General features: G+C 25.4%; 1 pseudogene; it reads right to left on the bottom strand.

Annotated features, from left to right (window-relative positions):
- On the bottom strand, window positions 1-22,578 carry LOC131170323 (protein DOG1-like 4; annotated as a pseudogene).
- Between the last annotated feature and the right edge of the window lie 483 nt (window positions 22,579-23,061).

The following is a 23,061-nucleotide window of genomic DNA, read 5'->3' as shown; positions in this document are numbered from 1 at the left end:
TTATCCTGCCATTGCTTCTTTCAGTGCCACCTGCACCAGTCCCTCCACCTGCCTCACTTGCTTCCCATTCTTCACTCGAACCACCAACCTCACCAACTCCGCCATCTTCCTGTCTGCTACAGGCACTTGTTGCCTCTCCGTTTCCCTCTCCACCTTCTCCTCTTCTAACCTTATTTTCACCCGCAAAGCCTCAACCTTTCTCATTTGTTCTTGTGTCAATTCAACTGGACTCGAACTGGGAACACCATTTGTCCTTATTGAGTTAACCAGTTTAAGCACTGCTGAAGATTTCCACCCAAAAACCCAAGAATACGCATTCTCTAAAGGGGAAATCTAAATTGGACAAAAGAAAGCAAGCACAATCTTCATGGACTAAGGCCCATTTTATAGTGTAGTAGTCTTTGTAATGTTGTGTGACTTTGGACGTTGAAGTTTATAGCTTTTGCTCACGCTCACACCCAGTTTTAGCTCGATAATCCTCAGACGCCCTTCGCAGGTGTTGCAGATACTCATCAAGTTGACACATCTACTTCTCAAAAAACTCAAAGAACCTCTCTTTAACTTTAGTTTTCATATCTTTCCCCTTTCGTTTATGCAAAGAGATGGAGTGTAACACCCTAGGCAAATCCCACATCGGCAAAACACGGGAGAGATGCTGGGTTTATAAGTTGATGGTTCGTAACCGCTAGTGACGCGTTTTAAAACCGTGAGGGCTTCGGCTCAGAGCGGACAATATCACTAGTGGGCCGGGCCATTACATTTGTGGTATCAGAGCTACTCCGCGTGCAACCTTGAGCGATGGTGGGGCAAACCTCAGCGAGGACGCTGAGTCCCATAAGGGGGGTGGATTGTAACACCCTAGGCAAATCCCACATCGGCAAAACACGGGAGAGATGCTGGGTTTATAAGTTGATGGTTCGTAACCCCTAGTGACGCGTTTTAAAACCGTGAGGGCTTCGGCTCAGAGCGAACAATATCACTAGTGGGCCAGGCCATTACATGGGGAAAGAAAAGGGATAACTAGTTAGCTAGGACTAGGTGGGAGATAGAGAGAGATGAATAGAGTGATATGTTTTTATATATAAGAAAAGGTATGCTTGTGCTTGGCTTACGTGCAGCAATGAGTTAGTGGTGAGTGTCAAGGGATGAGTGACGCTTTGCAAATATGGAAAGCCTCTCCTAGAGAGGGACATGAGTCTGATGGATATAGGTTTGGCTTTGACATTGTTGATGAGTCAATCATGCACCCCACCACCTGGTGTTTTATGTTTCTTATGTTGGAAAACCTATCAGTAAAATAAACTATGTTGAGTTCAACGTGGAACCCAAATTTCTTGTTGCTTGCAGTTGCTTCAATCAGCGAATTTATCATTTGTGTAATTATTAATTTATGTATTACCAAAAATGGTTATGGTTATGAAGACCAATGAATAACAACTCTAACTCACAAAAAGCCCTTAAAAATAACAATAGCCAATTTTTTGTTTTTTCCAATCGACAATTCAAGCATACATAAAAGCTTTAAAATCTAAAATATTACGTTCAATATAGGAATTTTCTGGGTTATGTGCAAAAAGTGTTTTAGGAGAAAAAAGAGTATGCATATAGAGAGAGAGACTGTGCCCCAAGGCATTGCAGCACCACCAGCAAAACTAGAAAGTGGGTGCTCAATTGAAGTTTTATAAAATGAATGCATTCAGCTCTCACTAAATATGATACTTGCTTGGTTTTATACTCAAAGCATGATAAATTCGATGAAATTAAAAAGGAAAATGCAAGAATGTGCTCAGGTAAGCATAATATATATTTTGGGAACTTGACCTACGTGTTTGATCCAAACAAGGTCTCTCGTGGTCCACCGATCCAATAATCTTTTCCTAGATCAATGGCCCATTGAAAAAGGTCCAAAATAGGTAGTTTAGAAACTAATTAACATCTAAAAATCATTTAGTTATAAATATTGAAAGAGAAATTTTTGAACTTTTTAATTCGGATTTCATTATTGATGAATTCCGAGATTTAAACAAAAAAAGTGTCGAGAGCACTGTTGAAGAGGTATATCATTCTACTAGTATTATTAGTGTTTATTTCTTTAAAATTATTTTATAGTTAGATTCCCTTATGAATTTTGAAAATAAATATGCATTTTAATAACTTTTAAAATGTGACGCCCCTTACCCGTCTACTGTATAGCCGAGCAAGAAGTGCCACATTCGGTGCCGGAGCACCCTAACTTGTTTTATCATATCTATTGTAAACTTTTGATGTCATTTAAAACATGTATTCTATGTGTAGAAATTTTTTTTTTTATATATATATCTTATTTCTGTGGAGACCCGGACATAGCCTCCCTTATTTTATTAGCATCTGGCGGATTCCACTAATCACCTGTTAATATGTCCATATTCATTTTACACATTTCCATATCATATTCTCATGTATCATATCATTTACAATTATTTATGAGATTTCAAAATGAAGTATTATCTATTGCATTCATATAGAAATTCATAGATAATAAATTATAAGTTTTCATTTCAATCTCAAAGTTTAATTACAAGTCCAAAATGAAATACATCATAAACTAGTAATTACATCATGACTAAACATAATGAACCAAAATACTAGTCTATACATGGGCCCTACCAAATTACAACAGACCGGTGAGGTGATTCTGATCAGTGGCAGATCTGGTCGGAACTCTGTCCAAATACTACTGTGGCGACTGCTGATCTTCAGTACCTACGCGATGGAAAACTAACGCGCTAAGCATAACGCTTAGTGGTGCATAATTTATAATAATAATAATTAAACAATTGAATTAATATTTACAAATCATAAATTCTGGGTCTTTTATATTTTTTTTTTATTACTCTTTGAAAATAATTAAAATTATTGGGATCTTTCTTGTTTACTTATTGTATATTCAGTATTAATTAATTATTATCAATGCCCAAGAAACCTATAACAAATTATAAAAGCTGGATACACTGGAGTATATGGGTTAGACAGCCATATGTCTACCTTGTATACATCTGTCAGGCACGAGGCCAGCTGTCGGGCACGAGACCCGCTGTCAGGCTTGTAATGCCAGAAATAAAGTAGGCACAATGGCCAGTAAGTAGGCATATAGCCTGTAGAACAATCATACCAGACATATATTGTCAGTTTATGATTTTCTTGGTAGGCAGTACTGCTATCTGTAGTTCCTAATTGGTATACCAATTTATCCAACTAAATAAATAAGTCTAGGTATACTATGGGCAATTAAATATTTTTAATTAATTTAGCACTATTCACTATTACTATTTTCAAGTACTGTTCATTGGTACCATAAATTTCATATTAATAGGACATTAGTCCTAATTTACATATTCATATCATTTTTATATTAAATTTTCCTTATGAGTATTTTAATTATCCTATATAGCATTTTTCCCATGAACTTTTCTTTAGGTTCATGTTGGTGTGTTATTTTTATCTAGGAATTTGACTAGGTTGGGATGTCTATTTAGTCACAATTCCTTCATAACAATTGCTCCTCTATGTTTAAACTTGAAATTTCAGTTTTTGAATCATTGAGTTTGGGGTTATAGAACTCAAGTTATGGACAAAATACCAAAGGAATATTATTTTGGGACATTTTCTGGGTTGGCAGTTTCAGTGACCCAACTTGTGCTAACCATTTGAATTGGTTAAAGGCAAAACTGGGTTAAGTGGTCTTCATGAAAAGTGTAGCCCTATGTCTAAACTTTCCATGGGTAAAATTTTAGGTCATTTGGACCAGTATAGACAGAGTTATGACCAATTGAACACGTACTGTTCATTTGGTCATTTTCTGGGTTGGCAGTTTCAGTGGCCCAACTTGTGCTAACAATTTGAATTTGTTAAAGGCAAAACTTGGTTAAGTGGTCTTCATGAAAAATGTAGCCCTATGTCTAAACTTTCCATGGGTAAAATTTTAGGTCATTTGGACCAGTATAGAGAGAGTTATGACCAAATGAACACGTACTGTTCATTTGGTCATTTTCTGGGTTGGCAGTTTCAGTGACCCAACTTGTGCTAACAATTTGAATTTTTTAAAGGCAAAAATGGGTTAAGTGGTCTTCATGAAAAGTGTAGCCCTATGTCTAAACTTTCCATGGGTAAAATTTTAGGTCATTTGGACCAGTATAGAGAGAGTTATGACCAAATGAACACGTACTGTTCATTTGGTCATTTTCTGGGTTGGGTGCAGGGAAATCCGAATTTGGGTAGTATTTAGGTCAAGTTTTGGACAGAATTTGTGCATGGTTTCTTCATGGAAAATGGGCTATTTTGGGTCTAGTTTCACCTCCAGTTGGCCTCATACCAATTGTGGTCATACAATTTCATTTATGACCTAAAATGTACACTGCCCTCAACAAACACAACCTGCAGAAAATTGACACTTCCAAAACTCAATCTCTTCCAACTTCCTTACTTCAATTTGCATGCAATACACTTCTATAAGCAACAATCTCATCCCAATTAGGTCAAATTTCAAGCATTTACACAAAATCTCCAAGTCATGTACACAAACCCTAATTTCCAAGTTTCAAACTCAATCAATTCAGTCCCTTTTCACTTCTCATACATATAATCATATCAATCATCATCTCTAAACTCATTTACATTATTTGAACACAATAAAGCCCAACACATTGCATGGCTGCCAAAATTTGGGGACATCATGGGTTCATGAATTTCTTGTTAATTTCTTGAAATTTCCACTTATCTCAAGTCACTTTCAAGTATTAAAGAAGAAGGAAGGGAGAAAAGCACTAACCTCTTGTGACCCAACTTGAAAATTTTCCCAAAACTTCAACTTTCCTTCTTCCTATGGGTACCTAGAGCTTCCTTATGATGTGGGCTAAATCTTTAATGAAGGGGACTATGGGTTTTGGGGAGTGAAAGCTTGGGAAATCAAGCTTTAAGCTTGATAACAATGGTGGGGAGGGAGAGACAAAGGGAGACGGCAAGGAGGGAGAGAGAAGAGGAAGAAGAAGATGGTTGGTGGGGGGTTTTGTCTCTTGTGGTTATTTATATATATACATTTATGTGTACTTTATTGTTTTTAAATTTCATAAATCTATTTCCTTTCTTTTCTTTTCTTTCCTTTTCTTTTCTTTTCTTTTCTTCTTCTTTCTCTTCTCATTTTTCAATTTCAAATTCATAAAATTAATTTATGTTAATTATTCTATTTCCAAATTTTAATTTGACATTTAAGTCAAAATTCACCTCTAGGGGTGAAATGACCAAAATGCCTTTCATGGTGCCCATCGGATTATTTTTATTTTTTTATACCAATTAATAAATTCTCTAAATTTTATTTTATTTCTCAAAATTTTTTTATATTTTTTTAATATTTATTTCATTAATTTATGCCTCCTCACTATACTTTAAGTGTAGTTCCAGATATCCTGACTGTCCGAACAGACATTAGTCGTCGGGACAGTAAAATGTACGAACCACCTAAGGTGAGAGCGTTACATAAAATGCATCATCATATAATTATTGTACAAATAGCAAGTAGTTGATCCCCAATATTATCATCCAAGGTCCGCCCTTGGCCGTCTTCATCATCATCACTGGATCACCATTGTCATCACCTCTATTATTATTACCACACGGCCATCACCACTATCAACACCACCATTACTACTACTTGATCGTTGTCATCACTACTTAGCTACCACCATTACTACCATCATCACTCATACTATATTACCACCACCACTATTTGATCATTATTGTTGCTGCCACCATCACTAATAATAAAAATATTAATAATTTCAAATTAAAATAATATCTAATAAAATAATATTATACATTAAAATTTTATTATTAATTTAATTATATTTTATCTATATATATATATATATATATATATATATATATATATATATATATATATAAATACGAGATTGTATTAATAATTATATTATACTTTTATTTTTCTAAATAAAATAATACAATATATAACTTTAATTTCATTTAATTACATTGCATTATACTCAGAGGAGAGTGTGTGGCAATCGATTCAAGTATACTAGGAAGTTGCCCTAAAGGCACACTTCAATACTTTAGAAAAGCTCAACAAGCATTTCGGAAAAGCTCCAATACTCAGAAGAACAAGTGTCCCTTAAAAAATTGATAAATCTTTTACGAAATCCTATGCTTTCATATCTCTGGGAATTGCTTTATGGCTAAATATCATTTGTGTTCTTGCTACATGTATGGCTGGCTGACAAGCATATAATTTAACTATAAACTAGACCTGTTCACTAGCTCCTAGGTGGAAAGAGGAGTTAAGATAGATACCTACGTGTGTGTGTGTGCCCATTCTTTGCCATCTGTGTCTCTCCAAATCTATTTATTAAATTATTTTTATTTATTTTAGGACAATATATAATTAAATCTTTGAGATATAGTAAAATTTATATATTAATTATATATATACATTTTTAATAATAATTTAATTTTAAAATTTAATTCTATTAACAAACAAATTGACCATTGATAGTAATAATTTAGTACTCGTTTAATACTGTGGTTGAAATGTTAAAATTACTTTTTTTAAAATAAAATTTATAAAATTTAAAAATAATAAAAATGCACTTTGTATGAATAGATTTATCAATATGTCCTTCAATTAAATGATTTGAAAAAAAAAATTACATGTTATCTCGGGTTAACCATAAGAACTTTGTCAATCTCATTGGCTACCGTGAGGAGGATGAACCTTTCAATAGGATGATGGTATTTGAATAGGCTCCTAATGGAACCCTCTTCGAGCAATTGCATGGTAATACTCTTTATATATTAATTTAACGATGGAAATTTCGATAGATTTCTCCTGTGGTAATTTAGAGGCTGAAACATTTATTCTGTATCTTCAGTTAAAGAAACGGAACATCTTGACTGGAGTGCAAGGATGAGGATTATCATGGGCATTGCTTACAATACATGCACCATGATTTAAATCCACCAGTGGCACATTCTAACTTGAATTCACATAATATCTTTCTAACTGATGACTATGCAGCTAAGGTAATCTCCTTCATGGGTTGGCTTCATTCTAATTTGTTTCTTTAATTTACCTTCTCACCGTATCTATGGTCCCTCTCAGATTACTGAGATCTCTTTCTTGCTACAAGATTCCTCCAAGTTGAAGAGCTCAGGTGACAATGAGTCAGCGCATTCTACATTGCCACCTTTGGCTGATGTAGAGACAAATGTCTATTGTTTTGGGATTCTATTGCTAGAAATCGTTTCTAGAAAGCTCCAATACTCGGAAGAACAAGGGTCCCTCGAAAAATTGGTAAATCTTTTATGAAATCCCATACTCTCATATCTCTGGGAATTGCTTTATGGCTAAATAACATTTATATTCTAGCTGCATGCATGGTTGAATGACAAGCATATGATTTAACTATAAACTTGCAGGCTGCTGAATATTTGAATGACAAATGTAGTATCAGTTACCTGATTGACCAACCCTTAAGTCTTTCAAAAAGAATGAGCTTGAGGTCATATGCGAGATTATCCAAGAGTGCATACAGCCAGATTCAAGGCAAAGACCAATAATGAAGGATATCACTTCCAAGTTGGGGGAAGTGATTGCTATCTCACCTGATCAAGCAACTCCAAGACTTTCTCCGCTTTGGTGGGCTGAACTTGAAATATTATTTGTCGAGGCGACTTAAGTTCTGTCTCACTCTCTTCTTCTTTGTATTGTAAGTCAAGTCTCTCTCAGACTTCATGCCAAAAATCTAAAATTTAGCTTTTTGATATTATAATTGGAGTTGCTATGTTTTGGCAAATGATTTTATGAAAAAGCAGGAAAATTTTGATTACAATGCAATATAAATATTTAATTATGTAGATGAAGATATTTTCATTTGAATTTAAAAGAGTGTGATATAAGTACTATTCAACTTACACCTTTTGCTTGACAGATTTAGATTTTACTACTTACTAAAAAGAAAAACCTACCCACTTAAAAGTTTTTTTTTTTTTACCTTACCACACTAATAATCTAACATAAATTAATTATAATTAGTTAAATCATAAAATGTTATTAAATTTGTAACACTTTTTTTTTTAAGGAAAAATTGTAATGCCTATTTATATTAAGATTAAAGTAGATCTATTCACCAGCTCCTATGTGGAAGGAGGAGCTAAGATAGATACCTATATATATATATATATATATATATATATATATATCACCTGCTAATTGACCCATTCTTTGCCATCTGTGTCTCTCCAAATCTATTTATTATATTATTTTTATTTATTTTAGGATAATGTATAATTAAATCTTTGAGATATAGTAAAATTTATATATTAATTATATATATGTATATATATATATATAATAATTTAATTTTAAAATTTAATTCTATTAACAAATAAATTGACCATTGACTCTAATAATTTAGTACCCGTTTAATACTGTGGTTAAAATGTTAAAATTATTTTTTTAAAAATAAAATTTTAAAATAATAAAAATAATAAAAATACACTTTGTATGAATAGATTTATCAATATGTCCACCAATTAAATGATTTAAAAAAAATTACATGTTACTCATGCAAAATATTTATTTCAAAGTATTTTACACTTTTAATGGAATTTTAATGTAATTCTAATTTTACACTATAATTTAAATATTATTAAATTCTTAATATTTTTTATAATTACATAATAAAATTAAATAAATTGAACATATTTATATTTTAGATAAAAAATTTTAAATTTTTGAAAATTAATTATAAATTAAAAATAATAAAGGCGTATTATATTTGAAGAGATTCATGAAAAAATATCAAAACTTAGGTTTTTTAATTTTTTTTTTCAAAATTTCTTTCTTATTAAATGGTTTAAAAAAATATTACATATTATACAAATTGTTTATTTGGAGTTTTTCTTCTCTTTTTTGGTTATTTAATTTATTATATTATTATTAGTATATGTAAAAAATGATATCGAGAATAAAATTTTTAGTAAAAATTTATTTAATTGATTTTAAATATGCTTGTTATTGGATTTTCTTATTCATATTATATATATGAACAATTGCAAAATTTAAGATTATTTTAAAATTATGATAATTTTTTACAACTATTTTTAATCAATTTTTAAAATAAAGAGCATGGCTTTTATTACTTGAGATTAATTTCTTTTTTATAAATCATAAATGTTTACAAATGTTTGAAATATAATTGTTAGTATTATAATTAATAACAAATTAAATGAAAATTATTTGTAAAATAAGTATGTTATAAGGTGAACAAATTTTTTAACTAAAAATTTTAAAATAAGTAATTAATTATGAGTATTTTTGTTAATATTATATTTTTTATAAAATTATTTTTTTATAATTATCATTTAATATATTAAAATAAAGTCTAATTTATCTACATAATAATTTAAAATTTATTATGATTGGATTTTATTTATTTATAAAGACAAAATTAATTACAAGTTATAAATTATTTAATTCATGTGCAACATATGCTTCTTTAAAAATTATATATATATAATAAAGATTTAAAATAATAAAATTAAAAATAAATTTTCATAAATTGAAATTTATTTTCAATTGTACTTTGGTCGGCCAATATAGAGTCCAAAATGGATTAATTTCAATAAAATTTTAGCATAAAATATAATTTGATTCAAAGTTTGACAAAATTATAATAAAATATCTTAATTTTTAATTTATTAAAATTATTTGCTTAAATTTAAATCTATCTACAATATATTGTCACTGTTAAAAAATATATTTTTTATTAATGAAAGTGAGAAAATAATTAAAAAAATATAATGTCTTTTAAAATTTTAAAATAACTATTTTTTTAAAACTTGCATTGTATGTTGTTTGTTTTTATTTTAAATATTTGTTATTTAAATTTTTTATATAATATTATATTGTCATAATTTATTTATTTTTAATGTCTAGTTAAATTTAATTTTTTTGTTGTCATAATACTAAATTACCATCATGATATTTTATTTTAATTAATTTTAGTTCAAAAAATTATAAGAAAATAAAGTTAATAAGAAATATTAAATTAATCAATTAAAATAAGATAAATAAAATACTATAAACATAATAGGAGAATACAAAATCTTACCAGAATTAGTCTCAGCGATTCCAAAAATATCTATCAAATAAATAAAATTATATAAATAAGTTTAGAAAATTACACAAGAATAAATAAGCAAATAACAATAAAATGAGAAAAAAATACCAGGAGAATTAGTCTCTTGGAATATCCGAATAGTTTAGATAGCCTTCAATAGTAATATCCCTTCTATTTTAATTTTTTTTAATAAAAATTATTATAGTTAATTTTGAGACCTAATACAATAAGAATTTTATAACTAAAAATATTTAATTTTTATTTTACTTAAAATACATTTTTTAAATAATAAAAAATATAATTATAAATAATTTTAAAAATTAAAGATATTTTTGATAATCCCATTATTCCCTTCTCACTTTTATATATATGACAAATATATTAGATAATAATTAATTTTCTCAAATATCTTATCAATTAATTTATTTAACAAATTAATAGGTTTCTTCTAATATATAGGTGAGTAAAATGAATATATCATGTATATATGATAAGTTAGATATTTATAATATAAAATTTGTGATTTTGAGTTAGTTAGATATTTACAATATAAAATTTATGACTTTGAGTTAGTTAGATATTTACAATATAAAATTTGAGATTTTGATGGTCCATAATTATTACTTTCTTTAAATTTATATTATAAAAAATTAATAAAATAATTGAAAAAAAGAGTCATGTAAATTTTGATGATAAAATAATTTAATATAACAAAAATTTTATAAAAAATCTCAATCAATCAATTTAACAAATCTTTATTTAACAAATCTCAATCAATTATATATTTGATTAATAAAAATAATGTTATATAAGTGATAGATTCTATTTTAATTTTCATGATTTTTATTAAATAATTATTTAATTCAATTAAAAATTAGAACCTATAAATGATGGTTAAAAATAATTTATATCTAAAAATTTTCAATTTTATTTTGTCAAAATCTATATATTATTAATTGAGTTAATTAAAAAATAAAATTAAAATTTTTTAGTAACTCAAATAAAAAAAATTAGATTATCACATCGACAAATACCAAAAATATATTATAAAGTTTTTTTAAAATATTGCAATATAAATTTTTAATAACAATAATTATTCTAACACCAATTCATAGTAATATTTGAAAAAAAATATTGAATTTCATAAACAAATTTTAATTAAAATATTTGATTTAAATAAAATAAAAAATATAAGAAATTATCTTTACTTTGGCATTCTCATGGAAATAAATGAAATCATAACAATAACATTAAATTAAATAAGTATATATATATATATATATATATATATATATATATATATATATATATATATATATATATATATATATATATATATATATTAAATTGAAATTATTTCAATAATTTTAATTTTGATGATTTCAATCAATTTATCCAATTATTTTTAATTTTAACAATTTCAATTAATTTTATCAATAAAGTTAATTAATTTTATTCTATAATTTAGACATTTAAAAAAATCTTCTTTTTTTTTTCATGTGCTTAATAATGTTTTAAAATTATTATTTTACCACAATAAAAACAATCTCCACCTGTTTTATTTGAGAAATTTTTAGGAAATATTATTTTCATAATTTTGAAATTGCGCAATTTTTATAGGTAAAGAATTTAGTAGATTCAAATAAAAATATAGGGATATAACTAATTTTTTAATTAAAGTCTAAGATTTAAATTTTTGTTTTCATCTCAAAAAAATAGGTTTATTTATATTTTCACATGGTCTATATTATATATAAATGTGATAAGGGAGAATATTAGTTTTGCCAAAAATGCCATTTATTTCTCCAATTAATTGTAATTATATTTTTATTATTTAAATTAATTTTAATATTTGTATAAATTTAAAATTATTAATTTTAGAGATTATATAAATTTAAAATTCTTAATAATACTTATAATCAACTTCAATTAAATATAAAATATTATAAGAAGTAATTAATTAAAGTAAGAAATTAATATGTGAAAAATAAAAATAAAAAGCAATTAATTTATATCGATATATCTATATTATATATAAATATATGAAAAAGGGAGAATATTAGCTTAGTTTCGCTCAAGTTGCCTTTCATTATTAAAATTAATTATAATTATATTTTTATTATTTAAATAAATTTTAAAATTTCTATAAAATTCTTAATTTTAGAGTTAATATAAAGTTAAAATTATTAATCCTATTTATATTTAATTTTAATTAAATATAAAATTTTACATGAAGTAATTAATTAAAATAAGAAATTAATAAATGAGAAAATATAATTTGATCGTATTGCAATATTAAGTAAAATAGTTTATTAGCATCTAATTTTCAAATTTTTATTTATAATTAGTTATTTATTATATATATTTAAAGATATTTTATTAGTTGCATGTTATTTTTATAAGTTAATTTTCATATAAGATTTTTTTTATTTCAATAAATAATATATTAACATTTATAAAATTATAAATATTAATTAAAATTAAATATTTTTATGACTATAATTTATAAAAACAATAAAAATAATATAAATAATCTAAAGATTATTATTAATTTTAAAATTTATTAAATAAACAAGTTAAAAGGAATTTTATTTAATTTTAATTATTTTCAATACTAATAAAAAAATATTAAAGAAAATTAAGTTTAAACTTAATTAATTTATTCTTATGTATATATGAAGGAGGAGGGGGAAACATAGGCTTTACTTAAATTGTCATTTATTCTTAAAATTAATTATAATTATATTTTTATTATTTAAATTAATTTTAAAGTTTGTATAAATTTAAAATTCTTAATTTTATGATTAATATCAACTTAAAATTCTTAATCTATTTATACTTAACTTCAATTAATTATAAAATTTTATAAGAATTAAATACCTAAAATAAAAAATTAATAAATAAAACATATAATTTGATCGTATTACAATATTAAGTAAAATAGTTTATTAGTATCTAATTTTTTTTAATTTTTATTTACAATTAACTATTTATTATATATATTTAAAAATATTTATTAGTTACATATTATTTTTTAGCTAGTTTCCATCTAAGATTTTTTTAATAAAACAATATATTAATATTTATAAAATTATGAATATTAATTAAAATTATATATTAGTGACTATAATTTTTAAAAATGAAAATAAAATAAAAATAATATAAATCATCCAAACATTATTATTAATTTTAAAATTTGTTAAATGAACAACTTAAAAAAATTATTTAATCTTAATTGAAGACTAATACTAACAAAAAAATATTAAAAATAGTTAAATTTAAACCTAATTAATTTATTCATTATGTATATCTTTATTATTGCAAGTATATTTTTATTTCAATAAAACAATATATTAATATTAATAAAATTATTAATATTAATTAAAATTAAATATTTAATGACTATAATTTATAAAAATAAAAATTAATAAAATAATTTAAATCATTAGAAGATTTAAAATTTGTTAAATGAAGAACTTAAAATAATTTAATATAACAAAAATTTTATAAAAAATCTCAATCAATCAATTTAACAAATCTTTATTTAACAAATCTCAATCAATTATATATTTGATTAATAAAAATAATGTTATATAAGTGATAGATTCTATTTTAATTTTCATGATTTTTATTAAATAATTATTTAATTCAATTAAAAATTAGAACCTATAAATGATGGTTAAAAATAATTTATATCTAAAAATTTTCAATTTTATTTTGTCAAAATCTATATATTATTAATTGAGTTAATTAAAAAATAAAATTAAAATTTTTTAGTAACTCAAATAAAAAAAATTAGATTATCACATCGACAAATACCAAAAATATATTATAAAGTTTTTTTAAAATATTGCAATATAAATTTTTAATAACAATAATTATTCTAACACCAATTCATAGTAATATTTGAAAAAAAATATTGAATTTCATAAACAAATTTTAATTAAAATATTTGATTTAAATAAAATAAAAAAATGGACATAAGAAATTATCTTTACTTTGGCATTCTCATGGGAAATAAATGATTTCATTACAATAACATTAAATTAAATAAGTGTATATATATATATATATATATATATATATATATATATATATATATATATATATATATATATATATATATATATATATATTAAATTGAAATTATTTCAATAATTTTAATTTTGATGATTTCAATCAATTTATCCAATCGTTTTTAATTTTAACAATTTCAATTAATTTTATCAATAAAGTTAATTAATTTTATTCTATAATTTAGACATTTAAAAAAATCTTCTTTTTTTTTCATGTGCTTAATAATGTTTTAAAATTATTATTTTACCACAATAAAAACAATCTCCACCTGTTTTATTTGAGAAATTTTTAGAAAATATTATTTTCATAATTTTGAAATTGCGCAATTTGTATAGGTAAAGAATTTAGTGGATTGAAATAAAAATATAGGGATATAACTAATTTTTTAATTAAAGTCTAAGATTTAAATTTTTGTTTTCATCTCAAAAAAATAGGTTTGTTTATATTTTCACATGGTCTATATTATATATAAATGTGATAAGGGAGAATATTAGTTTTGCCAAAAATGCCATTTATTCCTCCAATTAATTGTAATTATATTTTTATTATTTAAATTAATTTTAATATTTTTATAAATTTAAAATTATTAATTTTAGAGGTTATATAAATTTAAAATTCTTAATAATACTTATAATCAACTTCAATTAAATATAAAATATTATAAGAAGTAATTAATTAAAATAAGAAATTAATATGTGAAAAATAAAAAAAAAATGCAATTAATTTATATCGATATATCTATATTATATATAAATATATGAAAAAGGGAGAATATTAGCTTAGTTTCACTCAAGTTGCCTTTCATTTTTAAAATTAATTATAATTATATTTTTATTATTTAAATAAATTTTAAAATTTCTATAAAATTCTTAATTTTAGAGTTAATATAAAGTTAAAATTATTAATCCTATTTATATTTAATTTTAATTAAATATAAAATTTTACATGAAGTAATTAATTAAAATAAGAAATTAATAAATGAGAAAATATAATTTGATCGTATTGCAATATTAAGTAAAATAGTTTATTAGCATCTAATTTTCAAATTTTTATTTATAATTAGTTATTTATTATATATATTTAAAGATATTTTATTAGTTGCATGTTATTTTTATAAGTTAATTTTCATATAAGATTTTTTTTATTTCAATAAATAATATATTAACATTTATAAAATTATAAATATTAATTAAAATTAAATATTTTTATGACTATAATTTATAAAAACAATAACAATAATATAAATCTTCTAAAGATTATTATTATTTTTAAAATTTATTAAATAAACAACTTAAAAGGAATTTTATTTAATTTTAATTATTTTCAATACTAATAAAAAAATATTAAAGACAATTAAATTTAAACTTAATTAATTTATTCTTATGTACATATGAAGGAGGAGGGGAAAACATAGGCTTTACTTAAATTGTCATTTATTCTTAAAATTAATTATAATTATATTTTTATTATTTAAATTAACTTTAAAGTTTGTATAAATTAAAAATTCTTAATTTTACGATTAATATGAACTTAAAATTCTTAATCTATTTATACTTAACTTCAATTAATTATAAAATTTTACAAGAATTAATTACCTAAAATAAAAAAATTAATAAATAAAAAATATAATTTGATCGTATTACAATATTAAGTAAAATAGTTTATTAGTATCTATTTTTTTTTAATTTTTATTTACAATTAATTATTTATTATATATATTTAAAAATATTTATTAGTTACATATTATTTTTTAGCTAATTTCGATCTAAAAGGTTTTAAATAAAGCAAAATATTAATATTTATAAAATTATGAATATTAATTAAAATTATATATTAATGACTATAATTTTTAAAAATGAAAATGAAAATAAAAATAATATAAATCATCCAAACATTATTATTAATTTTAAAATTTGTTAAATGAACAACTTAAAAAAATTATTTAATCTTAATTGAAGACTAATACTAACAAAAAAATATTAAAAATAGTTAAATTTAAACCTAATTAATTTATTCATTATGTATATCTTTATTATTGCAAGTATATTTTTATTTCAATAAAACAATATATTAATATTAATAAAATTATTAATATTAATTAAAATTAAATATTTAATGACTATAATTTATAAAAATGAAAACAAAAATAATTTAAATCATTAGAAGATTTAAAATTTGTTAAATGAAGAACTTAAAAGGAATTATTTAATTTTAATTGATGATCAATGCTAACAAAAAAAATTAAAGATAATTAAATTTAAACCTAATTAATTTATTCATATGCATATTTATATTATTACAAGTGTGATTTCTTAAAAATTATTATTATAGAGTTAGCATTATACCACCTATATAAAATATTATCTCTTGCATTAATAATAAATAAAAGATAATATTGATAATATATTAATTAATCAATTAGATTTATATTTATATTATTACAATATTAATATTTTTCTATTTTTATTCTTTTTAGTGTTAAAAATATTACTATTTATAATCCTTAATCATTTTAATGAAAAGAGGAAATAATAAGAATTAAAATAAAAAAAATATTGGATAAACTAAACCGTGTATGACTAAATTTATTTTATTGTGTTAATATAATTCTAATTTTCTATTAATAATTGAGTCAAGAATAATATTATACCTAATTATACTGAATACCAAATAAAGAAATAATTAAAACTAAAATTAATTTTACAAAAATATTTTTTATGATATTTTTAGAAATATAATATAATTTTAATATAATGAAAACTTAAATAAGTAATAAATACAGTGCATTTATAATAATATACTATGCACTAGAATATAAATACATATATGAATGAGGGACAAACTTTTTAAACCAATAAAATTATTATTATAAATATTAATAATATAAATTTATTTTTTTCCTTTTAAATTTTATTTTTTAAAATTTATTTTACAGAAATTTTGTTATAATTTTTAATTTAGAAGTAGACCTCTCTTTCTCTCTCCCTCTCCCCCCCCTCTCTCTCTCTCTCTCTCTCTCTCTCTCTCTCTCTCTCTCTCTATATATATATATATATATATATATATATATATATATATATATATAATTCAATTTTAATTAGAATATACATGATTAAATTTATATATTAATCAATAATATAATATAATCTACAAATATATTAAATAGATTTTAAATTTTTTGTATTAAATAATATAACAATATAAAATTTAAAAATATCAGTATAATAAAAATGAAACTTTTATAATAATAATGCACTAAACTAATAAAAAATTATTTTAAAAATTAGTTTATTTTCTAATTTTATAAGTAATTCTCTTTCACATTAATTTAGGCATACAATTTTATTATGCAAGTTAATATCATTTTAAATTACAAAAAATTAAAGCAAAATATATGCAAATCAAACTTTTCTTAAAAGAATAAAATAATAGAATTTAAATGAATTAAATTCATGGACCAATTTATATTTATTATTAATTTATTTTTATTTTTAAATATTTTCACCTATTTATATTTTAAAAACTTGTTATTATTTTGTTATTATATTAATATTATAACACACATAATTTTTTTAAAATACGATCAAATAAAAAATAATTTTAAATTAATAAATATTTTTATTTATATAATTAATTAAAATGACATTAAAATTAATATTTTAATTTAAATAATTAAATATAATATTTGTAATAAAATGATAATATTATATAATATAAAATTAATAAAACATTATATAAAAAAAATTAAATTATGAGTTTTTATAGTAAGTATGAAAAAAAAAAGTTAAATTAAAACCACTGAATAGTACATGCACATTAATTAAGATAAAACCAAATCAAGATAAAAGAAAACAAGTCTAAAAGTGAAAATCTATTTAAACCTACAACTGGAAGTTTCTAATTAATGGTGCAAACCGTTTTCTTTCCCCATTGTCTTAGCAAAATTTGAAGCATACCAATCCCAGCTAAGAACTCCATGCATTGTAGTAGGCTCAAAACATCTAAAACTCCCTTCAAAGTCCTAAGCCTTACATAGTCTGCCGCTTTCATCACCTTCTATAGTCCTGCCATTACACCTTTCAGTGCCACCTGCACCAATCCCTCCACTTGCCTCACTTCCTCCCCATTCTTCACACGAACCACCAACCTTACCAACTCCGCCATCTTCCTGTTTGCTATAACCACTTGTTGTGTAACGCCCTCACTGTAGGTAGTACGTACGTTCTACTGTTCCGATGACTAACGTCTGTTCGGATAGCCAGAATGTCTGGAACTACACTTAAAATAGAATGAGGAGATATAAATGGATGAAATAAAAACTAAGAAAAATTAAGGGAAAATAAAAGAAATGAAATGTAACTAGGTTAAAGGAGCTGGAACCACAGCGATGGGTAACCGTACCGGGAAGTCACTACGTAGACAGTTGACGACCCCAGACCTACGAGGAACCCTAGGAAATAATTTCTAGGAATTAATTAAAAGTTTACTGAGGTACAAATGACATTATAAATGTCAAAGAAAATTTAGTTAATCAGTATAGATGAAAATAAAAAAAAAATGAAATAAACAGTATAAAAATTAAAGGAACCATTGAGTCAGGAACTCAATCGGTATTGCCGAAAAAGTTTAACTATAACCCGAAGAGGAGCATTTTGGTCATTTGGCACCTAGAGTCGACTTTTGACCTAATTTTCAATTAAAATGAGTAATATTAAAATTTTGAAAATCCCATGAAAACATGAAACTATATGTAATGTAATTAAAGGAAACATAAGAGGAATTATTAGAATTATTAAAACTTTAATTATTATAATTAATAAACAAATCTTAGTGGGATGTAAATAGGCATAAGGTGACAAAAATGCATCCACTTAACATCATCTTCCTCATCTCATCTCCCATGGCCGAAACCCTTTTCCTTTCTTCCTCCATAGATTTCTCACTTCCATGCTTTAAATCCCTTCCATTCTCACTATAATCTTCATAAGTTCCTTCATTAAAATTCATCCCCACACCTTAAGGAAGCTCTAAGCAGCAAAGGAAAAGAGAAATCTTGAAGTTTTTACAAGGTTGAGAAGTAATCATTAAAGGTTAGTGCATGTTTTCTTTTCCTTTCTTTGTTAAATCTTGAATTGAGGTTGAAATGAGTAAGTATAACATGAAATTGAAAGCAAATGATAAGAAACTTTGGAACCCTCATTTCGACAGCCTTGGAAATTATGGGAGTTTGATAAATTCATACATGTAAATAGTGTTTAGTGACGTTGATGGATAAGTAAATGAAGTTATATGTGTTAGAAATTTGATTGCATGTGTATGTTGTGATTGACAAATTGGAGTTAGGTTTTTTACCTAACTATTAGATACTTTATGTAATTACTGGAATTTGACTTTGTTGAGTTGAATGGATGATGTTTAAAAGTGCCATGAATGTCAATTTGTAGTTTTAGGAGTTGGAGGAAATGAAATTTGGAAGTGTACTTTTCTATACAGGTTTGAGACTTTGTAATCTAGTGAATGTTTTGAGCCATAACTAAATTTGTGTTGCTCCAATTGGAGATGAAACTAGACCTAAAATGCTCCATTTTTTATGAAGAAACTATGCCCAAATTCTGTCTATAAAATGACCTAAATTCTCTCACAATCCAGATGACGACATAGTGAACCCTGAAAAATGACCAAATGAACAGTACACATTCAATTAGCCATAACTCCCTCTAGACAGGTCCAAATGACCTGAATTTTGTACCATTGGAAAGCTTATACATAGGAATACAAGGACATAGAGCCCAGAAATGTCTCTAACCAAACCAAATTGTTGGCCAAAATTAGGTCACAAAACTGTCCAAAACCATATTCCCCAGAAATTGCTAGACAAAGGCTTACTTGACCAGTTTTGGCAAAAAGGCTATAACTTAGTCTACAAAAATCCAAATGCAATGAAATCAATGGAAAAGTTTCCACAAGACATCAATCTAAAATATTGGTATTTTGACCAAAATCCAGAAATCAAGAGAACTAGGTCAATTGGCTAAGTCAAATTAGTATGCAAATTCTGGAAATTGCCTAAGTGACCACTTGACCCCAGAATGGTCTTTTAGTCATATCTCCCACTAGAAAACTCCAATTTGGATGAGCCATATTGTTCTGGAAACCTAAGGGATAGGGCTTTAACCTTGTTTTAGATACATTTCTCAAATTATGAATATAAGAATCCTAAAGTTGAGTCAAAGCCACTGACTTGACCTGGAATCCTGTTGGCACAGGATATATGAGTCTAGTCCAGTGATTTGGCTATAAGTAGTTCTACAAGAATTGAAAAATTGCAATAAAAAATTTTGAGTAACCATATGACATAGGGCAAAAAATTATATGAAGAATACTAAGCCTAAAAGTGACTACAACATGTTCAATTAAAATGGTAAATTGTAACTCCAAAATCTACCTAGCTAAGGATCCAGAATTAGGAAATAAACCAGTTATGGTTATTTGACCATAACTTGAGTTATAAAAATCCAAATGATATGATTCAAAAAGGAAAACAAAGATAAGACATGGAAGAACAACTTCCATGAAGGAAGTATAGCCAAACAGTGGCCACAAATTGATCAAATTGATAGGTAAAGTCAAAGACATTAAAACCAAACCTAAAGAAAGGTTCATAAGACAAATAAATTTATAGTAGGGTTTTAACCCTAATATGTTGCTAAACACTAAATTACATGAAATAGGTATGTGGGATCCACTTTTCCACTATAACTTGACATGAAATTTCTAATAAGTAGTTGATAATGCTTAATTGCCCAAAGTAAACCTAGGCTTATGTATATAGTTTGGAACGATTGGTATACCAATTAGGGACTATAGATAGCAGTACTGCCTACATGAATAATCATTGATCGACAAAATATGTCTGATATGATTGTTCTATAGGCTATATGTCTGCCCGTTGGCCATTGAGTCTAATTTCATTTCTGGCTTTAAAAGCCTACTCGCTAGCCTTGTGCCTGACATGACAGTTGTATATAGGGTAGACATATGGTTGTCTAACCAGTATACTCCTGTGTATCCAGCCTTTATAGTCTGTTATAGGTTACTTGGGCACTGATATGATTTTAAAAAGACTGAAAATGAAATAAATACATAGATAAGATCCTGATAAATAAATTGATCCCAAAGTTAAATAAATCTGTAAAGACTTAGAATTTATTTATGAAATTTACCTAGAATTATCATTTTTAATTATTCAGTTATTTTTCTTTAAAGTTATGCACCACTAAGCAATTCGCTTAGCACGTTGGTTTTCCATCATGTAGGTACTGGAGACCAGACATACGATGCGATCGCGTGATGCAGCATGAGTGCTCGACAGAGATTGACCAGATCTGACATTGTCTGCTAGTCACCTCAGCAATATTTATTTTGGTAGGGCCCATGTTATTAGATTTTGTATTTTAGTTTATTGTGCATAAGTAGATACAGTGTAAATCATTTTGAACATTGTAAATAAATTGTAATTATATTTTGGATTGTAAATAAAGCTGTGAGCTTTTGTATATAAATTTTCATATGAATGAGTTATATTATTTTCTTGAAATTACATGAAAAGTTGTGAATGATATGACATATGGAAATATGAGATAGATATGAAATTGTTTTTAATATGTAAATATTGAAACCTGCCAGATGCAAATAAAACAGAGGTGGCTCTGCTCGGGTTTTCACAGAAATAATTTATGATTAAAAAAAAATAAAAATTTTGCTATAGGTTTTCTATGAAGTATAAAATTAATAATAGATAGAACAAGATAAGATAGGGTGCTACGGCACCGAATGTGGCACGCTTTACTCTGCTACACTGTAGACGGGTAAGGGGCATCACATGTTGCCTCTCCATTTCCCTCTCCACCCTCTCCTCTTCTAACCTTATTTTCACCCTCAAAGCCTCAATCTTTCTCATATGTTCTTGTGTCAATTCAACTAGACTCGAACTGAGAATACCATTTGTCCTTATTGAGTTAACCAGTTTAAGCACTGCTGAAGGTTTCCACCCAGTAACCCAAGAATACGAATTCTTTAAAGGGGAAATCCAAATTGGACAAAAGAAAGCAAGCACATCTTCATGGGCTAAGGCCCATTTTATAGTGTAGTAGTCTTTGTAATGTTGTGTGACTTTGGACACTGAACTTTATAGCTCTTGCTCATGCTCACACCCAATTTTAGGTTGATAATCCTCAGACGCCCTTCGCAGGTGTTGCAAATACTCATGGAGTTGACACATCCACTTCTCAAAAAACTTAGAGAACCTCTCTTGAACTTTAGTTTTCATATCTTTCCCCTTTCGTTTATGCAAAGAGATGGAGAAAAAAGAGGGATAACTAGCTAGCTAGGGCTAGGTGGGAGATAGAGAGAGATGAATAGAGTGATATGTTTTTATATATAAGAAACGGTATGCTTGTGCTTGGCTTACGTGCAGCAATGAGTTAGTGGTGAGTGTCAAGGGACGAGTGACGCTTTGCAAATATGGAAAGCCTCTCCCGGATAAGGACATGAGTCTGATGGATATAGGTTTGGCTTTGACCATGTTGATGAATCAATCATGCACCCCACCACCTGGTGTTTTATGTTTCTTATGTTGGAAAACCTGTCAATAAAATAAACTATGTTGAGTTCAATATGGAACCCAAATATCTTCCTCTTCCTTAGCTGTCTCTATCAATAAAACCCTCCTCTGAGGTAATATACAACTCCATGCAACTTGATTCTTTTGTTGACATGTTTCAGTAGCTACAAGCCAAAAGCTTGCTTTAAG

Source organism: Hevea brasiliensis, chromosome 11, assembly GCF_030052815.1.
Source record: "Hevea brasiliensis isolate MT/VB/25A 57/8 chromosome 11, ASM3005281v1, whole genome shotgun sequence".
NCBI classification, from domain to species: Eukaryota; Viridiplantae; Streptophyta; class Magnoliopsida; order Malpighiales; family Euphorbiaceae; genus Hevea; species Hevea brasiliensis.
The sequence above is the reverse complement of the archived record's forward strand: the minus strand, read 5'-3'. Positions and strand labels throughout refer to the sequence as shown.